Source organism: Gadus morhua, chromosome 19 (assembly GCF_902167405.1).
Source record: "Gadus morhua chromosome 19, gadMor3.0, whole genome shotgun sequence".
NCBI lineage: Eukaryota > Metazoa > Chordata > Actinopteri > Gadiformes > Gadidae > Gadus > Gadus morhua.
In genome coordinates, this window is record NC_044066.1 from 6,536,703 (window position 1) to 6,544,202 (window position 7,500).

The 7,500-nt window shown below is 48.0% G+C and overlaps 1 long non-coding RNA gene across 1 annotated transcript in view; it reads right to left on the reverse strand.

Moving 5' to 3' along the window:
* The window catches only part of LOC115531833 (uncharacterized), a 6,954-nt gene extending 2,239 nt beyond the window's left edge, over positions 1–4,715 (reverse strand). The window contains exon 1 of the long non-coding RNA XR_003973947.1: positions 4,075–4,715. This is a non-coding gene — a long non-coding RNA (uncharacterized LOC115531833). The remainder of the gene's footprint in view (positions 1–4,074) is intronic.
* Between the last annotated feature and the right edge of the window lie 2,785 nt (positions 4,716–7,500).

Here is a 7,500-nt window from a genome sequence, read left to right on the forward strand (position 1 = left end):
CCCCATGGTATGTTCAACATTTTCTATCCCTGGCTTTTGCGATTAGCACAGTTAACGGCACAACAAATCCTTGCCATCTTGACGGTTGACTCTCTGTTGTCTATGCTTCCTGCCCCCTGGTTGCAAAAGAGGGGGGGGAGGGGGTATGTGACATGTACATAGATGCTAATCTTTGGTTATGATGGTCTAAGGGTCTAGCGTTCAGACAAGATGGAATCAAAATGGCCGCTGGGTGTTTAAGGCCCATTGTAACCTGAAAAGAAAAAAACTGCCGTTGACCTCAGTGAACGAAGCCATTTGCCGTCCTCCATGACGGCTCTAACAGCCGGCATGGTGCCGCTGACCGCCTCCCCTGGGGTCAAAGGTCACAGGAAAGTTAGGGTCGGCGTACGCTTGAGGAGAGCTGGCCCACGCCGGAGTCTGCGTGATGGATGTAGGGACTGGTGGCCCTCTGCTCTTTACCTCTATTGTGCCTCTCCTCACCCCCTCCTGCTCCCCTCATCGGCTGGCCCCTGGTATCCCCTTCCTTCCACTTCTCCTCTCTCTCCCCTCCCCCCCCCCCTGCTATCACTCGTTACCCTCACCATCTCTCCTCTCTCTCCTCCCTATCTCTCCCTTTCTCTCTCCTCCACTCCTATTCCCTCCTCTCTCTCATCCTTTCCTCTTTGCTCTCCTCCTCTTCACCCCCTCTGCTTTCTCCCCACTCCTCCCTCGTCTTCCTCCTCCCCATCTCTCCTTTTCTCCCATCCTCTCCTCACTCCTACTCCCACTAGCACCCTTTCCTCTACCCTTCTCCCCCTCCCCCTTCCCCACCCTCCTCCTCCTCCTCCTCCTCCTCCTCCTCCTCCTGCCCCTCCTCCTCCTCCTGCCCCTCCTCCTCCTCCTGCGCTCCCCTCTGCTCCTCCTCCTCTTCCTCCTCCACCTCCTCCTCCTCCTCCTCCTCCTCCTCCTGCACTCCCCTCTGCTCCTCCTCCTCTTCCTCCTCCACCTCCTCCTCCTCCTCCTCCTCCTCCCTGGTCTCCCCTCTGCTCCTCCTCCTCCTCCTCCTCCTCCTCCTGCCCCTCCTCCTCCTCCTGCGCTCCCCTCTGCTCCTCCTCCTCTTCCTCCTCCTCCTCCTCCTCCTCCTCCTGCCCCTCCTCTTCCTCCTCCTCCTCCTCCTCCTCCTCCTCCTGCGCTCCCCTCTGCTCCTCCTCCTCCTCCTCCTCCTCCTCCTCCTCCTCCTGCGCTCCCCTCTGCTCCTCCTCCTCCTCCTCCTCCTCCTCCTCCTCCCTGGTCTCCCCTCTTGTCCTCTGGCCAGATGTGCAGGTTGAACTCTGTCAGGTGTAATAAACCACATGGCTGCCAGAGGGCCACGTGCACGCCAAGAGTGTATGAGGAGGACACGCGTGTGTGTGTGTGTGTGTGTGTGTGTGGGGGGGGGGATAATAAGGGTGTTTATCTGTTTAGGGGTGAGTGTATGGATGGATTTGGAGGCATACTGTGATGGCCTGTGGTTTAATAATAATAAAGTTATGGGTTTGCACTTGGGACGCAGATCGAGATGTGCATGCATTGTTGTACAATAACATATCTGCCCAGTGTGGTTTTTGTATTTTTAATTTTTTCAACATTTTATTAAAGAATAATTTGTCAGTATGTTGGACGTTCACAAACTGGTAGAATAGAAGGCATTTTCTGTTTATCCAAATTATTATGCCTTGTTAACCCCTCCAACCACCTCCCCCCTTCCCCTTACAGGCTTCCTGAACCCAAAAAAATAAAAACATACCAGCAAACAGACAAGGACAGGACAATATCAAACAAAACCGTAAAATAAAATTAAAAAAATATCGATATATAAAAAAGGAAGAACAAAAAAGAATGAAAAATCTGACTCCATATTGTGTTATGCAAATAATGGGATTGTTGCACTGCTTTACAGCTGGATTAAACAACTTTAAAAGGCAGGGCAGTCCAAACTTTTTTAAAACAACAGTGTTTACATGCACGTCACTCCTACAGGAGAGGGCAAAGTGGTGGACAGGCAGCAGCGGACAAATATTAATTTAATGCCAAGTATGTTTTGGATTCTACTTTGCAATTTCACTCGGAGGCAGACAGTCAAAAGAAAGCCAAGATTTAAGTGAGGGGTAGGCGGGATTTCCATAAGAGCAAAATCCTCTTTCGATGAAATCAGAGAAGAGAAAGCAATTACATTGGATTGAGTATTTGTTGCGACTTTATCATCTGGAAGTCTTTCAAAAATGGCTTCATGAGGAGATGGATCTGCGCTATTTCAGAGATAACCCCAAAGAAAGAATCCCAAAAAGCCTATAACTTCGGGCATGTCCAAAACATATGGTTTCAGTCACACGGCGAGAGCGAGCATCTATAACATCTGTCTTCAACCGTATCTGGATCGATTTTAGAGAGCTTGGACATGCTATAATCCGAAAGGGTCACTTGGACCTCATTCCCCCAGTCCGATTAATTGTTCATAGAGGTAGGAGACATGACCTTTAGTGGTGGTGTTAGAGAACGTGAGAACATGATGACTGTTGGAATAAGCGGGAATGCGGGCGAATGATTAGTTGCAAAATCCCGTAGTTGAGAATATCTAAAGAGATCCGAACCGGCTAATGTCTTGTCTAGTGAAAGGGGTCAATGGCTCCATCTTTCTAGGTCCAACTGAACTTTTGAAGTGAGAGCTGTTTTGTTTTGTTCGCGCAGGGAAAAAAAAAAACTTTCGCTCACGCAGAGACCTTATAGATTGTGTAATAGTGCCAAATAAGTATTTAAACCCTGAGCTGGAAAGCTGGAACGGGTGCAGGGATGTCCAAAGCTCCCTGGCACGTTCCACGGGAAAGGAACATTTCTTAGAATGGTTAAGTATTTGTGCACACCGATGCTTGAGAAGAGGTGCAAGGCAATCTAATCCAAGATACAAAATTTCCTCCGAAGCCAAAATGTTGCAGTGCTGTGAACAAGTACAATCCCTCCACCCTGTCGAAGGCTTTCTCGGCATCAAGGGATATGATTACTTCTGGGTCAGAATGGGAGGGTGCGGTGTGGATGACGCCGAGAAGCCTTCTAATGTTGGTGAATTAGTGCCGTTGTCTAATGTACCCCGTCTGATCTTCTGACACCATCAAGGTCATGACAGTCTCCATCCGACGTGAAAGGGCCTTCGCAAATATTTTTTACATCAACAGACAGTCATGATGTCTGACGAAAAAACGCAAAGTTTGAGGGATCTTTGTCCTAATGTTAGATAAATTGAGGCCTGGGTGAGGGTGGTTGGCAAGCAGCCCTGCCGGAGCGATCGTGTGTACATCCTCAGTAGTAATGAGGCCAATTTTAGGCCCCAAACCCCACAGTTTCCCTAACCCTTTGGGTTTCATACCTCTTCGCCAATTGCATTGCCACAAACTATTCAGCCTTTACTAACCCTCACTCTAATGCAAGTCAAACAAACAATATTCCAAAGAAATGTTCCAAAGAACTTGTATTGTGGTTGAGTATGGTATGTAGTATAATTAACTATTCATATGATCCGTTATTCTCCATCCTTTTTAAGAGTAACAGGCTTTGAGAAGGCAAAGGAACTTTGATCATCTAGCGCTTGCTTGTCCACAATTGAAGGAATCGAATAAGTAAATAAAAATAGTAATAAATAAATAAAAGCCAAAATGGAATAAAAATGAAGGATAAAACGCAGTACAAGATCAGTTAAGTCCACCTGGGAAGCAGTGTCCTAATCACAGTAGGCGATAGTCAGCCTTGACAGTATATTAACATTATTGAAAACATTCCTTCTCATCAAAGCAAACAAATGAGGATGGAGCGAAAACAAGAAAATCAGCACAGTCATAGCTCGTAAGAGCAGAACATTATCTCAGCGATGTTGACGCAGCCCAACAGTATTGCTGAGGGGACATCAGCTAAATGAGCATATAACAGCTGGTATCAGTTCCCCTGATGGTCCACAAACAGCCCCGCAGCATGAGTGCAATTCAGCTTCCAGGTTGGGTAAAGATTTACTCCGCTGTGCAATGGCTATTTCTTTAAAAAGTCAATAAAGATAAAAGTTGTTACCAGACGAGTTGTTTGTGTCTTTAGTCCGCACCCTCTGGTTCTCGGCGCTCCCGATCGGGCCACAGGTTACTGCTGTTGGGCTGCGGCAAAGTCCCGAGATTCTTCGGGCGACAATCGTTAGCCTTGTCTGGAAGAGCAACGATGGCTTCAGACCCAAGTTGTACTGCTCAGCCATGACTTCTCGATATGTGCTACCGCTGCTCCAGGACTCCAGGACTAATCTTCGCAGATCAGTACCGGTTTTCTCTCTTGTGCTGTAGTTTACCTCTCTGTTTGCGGCCCCTCAAGCTACCAATTCCCGCACTTGGTAGCGTCGGAAGCGTCTTCCTCCACAACCCGAGGCTTCCATCCCGGAAGGGAAGTGGTTTGGCCACGAGGGCGCAATGTGTGCGGTCAAGTTCGAGGGGGGAGTCAGTAGTATTTCCACAAGCAGGTCTGAAAGCAAAGTTGTCAGCCAAGGTCCCTGTAACGGGTTCACCGGAGTCAGGACACAGTTCTTTGGTGAAAAGGAGCGAACTCCCGTTTATTTCCCCTTCGGGTTAAACAAACACAAAGTCACACAAACAAAAGGACAACGTTCAATGTTCATTCCGTCCGTCTCCTGGTCTTATGACGCTCTCTCTGGCTCGCAGAGAGCGTCTTCCTTCTCTCTCTCTCTCTCCACCCTCACTGAAAGACAAGCAGGCACATAAATACACACTTCCTGATTGGGTCAGATTGCAGACACCTGTCCGCAATCAGACCCCATCACCCCAGCAGACCCGGTGCTCCATACTCCCCCTGCAGGCCAGACGCCGCCCCACCTCCACAGTCCCTTAATAGACTCTGGCAACCCGATTATCCTGATATTGCTCCTCCTGTCACTGACCCTCTTAGTCTGCTGTCTTAGCTGCCAGCCTATTGCTGATATCAGCTAATCTGGTTCACATCTCCTCCAGAAACACATGCGCTCTTCCATCAAGTTAGCGTTCGACTACTGTGGCGTGGATTTGGATCTGTTTCCCTCCAGAGATGAAAAGGCCATATTAAACTGCGATGAAATAGCCGACCTGTGCTCCTTTAGCAGCCATGCTATGCTAGCAACACAGGGGCCACCACACGTTACATGAGCTTCTTCCTTTTTGGGGTTGTCTTTCTTTGAATGTCTTCCTTGTTTCCAGGATATTTTGACAACTTTACATAGATACCATAGTTTATTGCTTGTTGGTTTGTATTTGAACGGGTCTGGGGTGTTTAAAGCCAGTATTTCTGAAAAAGTAGTGGGAGAGCGAAGCTAATTCGGCCAATACATTCCGATCCCCAACCGGAACCAGTTTTAGTGGTTCTATAGGGGCAGTGGTGTGGGGCACCTCAAATGTCCCGGGTACAGTCCCCATCATCCGCAGTCTAGCAAGGAGCCCATGCGCAGGATGCCCTTACCCCTATCTGCTCCTTAATGATCTCAAATTCGATGTAGGTCGCTAAGTAAAACAAAAAGTGCCTGCTAAATTATTCCCTTTTCATAGAAGTCATTTGAAGGTGTTTTCTGAAGGCCTGGAGAATAGTTTGTTTTTTCTTTGCAACACAATTGTTCAACATTACTGACAGTAAATTACTGACAGCTTTACAAGCCACTCAACAGGCATCAACATGAGAGGGAAAAACACAAGAATCCGCAGCAACAGAAATGTTGTTGGCTGTTGGGACATCAAAACGAACAGAACAGCGCATCAAACGAGGTTGAAGAGGATTACTACTGAAGCCCGGCTATGGCGGTTGACACGCTGCTAACACACACAGTTAACACACACTGCTAATGCACACTGACACGGTAGAACACACTGTTATCAGACACCCCTATCACACACACACACCCACACACACACCCACACACAAAAAAACCTGGAAAAGTTAACACACACAATGTTAGCAAACAGAGCAAACAAACACTGACACGTTAACTGCTAAGACACACAGACACCGACACTGCTCACCGCTACGCTACAATGTCGTCATACACCAGCATGGAAGTGATGCCTTTTATCTTTTGCGGACGACCACAAATGGGAAGTGAAAGATACACTGTTATCCTGTGTACTCAACTCCTTAGAAGCTACCTTTGCTAACCTAGTGCTCCTCAGATTTAAGACTTAAAGGGCTCCTATTTTAGCACAGGGTTAGTTGATTGACGTTGATTAGCCATTACAAGCCCTTTCAGAATCTGCCACCACAGAATCTGCCACCACCAAAAGACCAACCTAACTGGGGGAATGCAACCACTATAGGCTGATCTAGTATCTGTCCATGATGGTAAAATGGCAGCCCTTTAAGACTTGTTTCTTTTCTCTCTTTCTTAAATCCACGTTGGCCAAGCCCTAGTGCAGTTGGCGCAGGCTTTTAATTTTCCAACTGCTTTTTGGAATCGGTTATGGAATTTTAACCGTCGTCCTGGACCCGGCACAGAAAATTAAATACAGAAAAAACAAACAAAAAGGAAAGCAAATAAAGGGAGAACAGAGGATAAGAATAAGATCGAGGGGACGGGGGAGGGGGAGGATGAGGAAACGAATAAGGAAATTTAGAAGAATCAACAAACTAGAATGAGGGGAACAAAAACCAAAAGATGAGCCAGAAGAGGAGGGGGGGGGGGGGGGTAGAAAGTAGAAAAAGAAGAGCATGGCTCCTGGTTATTCTCTCCTGATGGAGGAGCAGAGAGAGGAGGAGTGTGGGGGGGGGGGGGGGGTCTCCTGGGGTGGAATCAAGGTCTGGAGACCCCCTGACCACCAGAACAACCACTCAGGCTTGCCAAACGATAGAGAGACATAGAGTGTTAGAGGGAGGGGGAGAGAGAAAGAGAGAGAGGGAGAGAGAGAGAGGAGAGAGAGAGAGAGAGAGAGAGAGAGAGAGAGAGAGAGAGAGAGAGAGAGAGAGAGAGAGAGAGAGAGAGAGAGAGAGAGAGAGAGAGAGAGAGAGAGAGAGAGAGAGAGTGAGAGAGCGAGAGTGAGAGAGAGAGAGAGAGAGGGAGAGAGAGAGAGAGCATGGGGGGGATAGAGAGACAGGAGAGGCGGAAGAGAGAGAGACCTCGCGCAAGAAGAGAGATAAGAGAGCAAGAGACAGTGAGTGAGAGAGATGGTATGGCTGGAGAGAGAGTGGAAATATTGAAGGCTAGACCGATGAGTTCCTTCAAACACCGACCGCCCCCCCACCCCCTCACAGACACACACAGAAAAAACTCCCACCAGTCCCTCTCCAAACTCAGCAAGAAACCAACATACACATGCGCAGGCACACACACACACACACACACACACACACACACACACACACACACACACACACACACACACACACACACACACACACACACACACACACACACACACACACACAGATAAAAACGCTCAAATACAGACGCCACCATAAATACATGAACACAAATACTCAAGG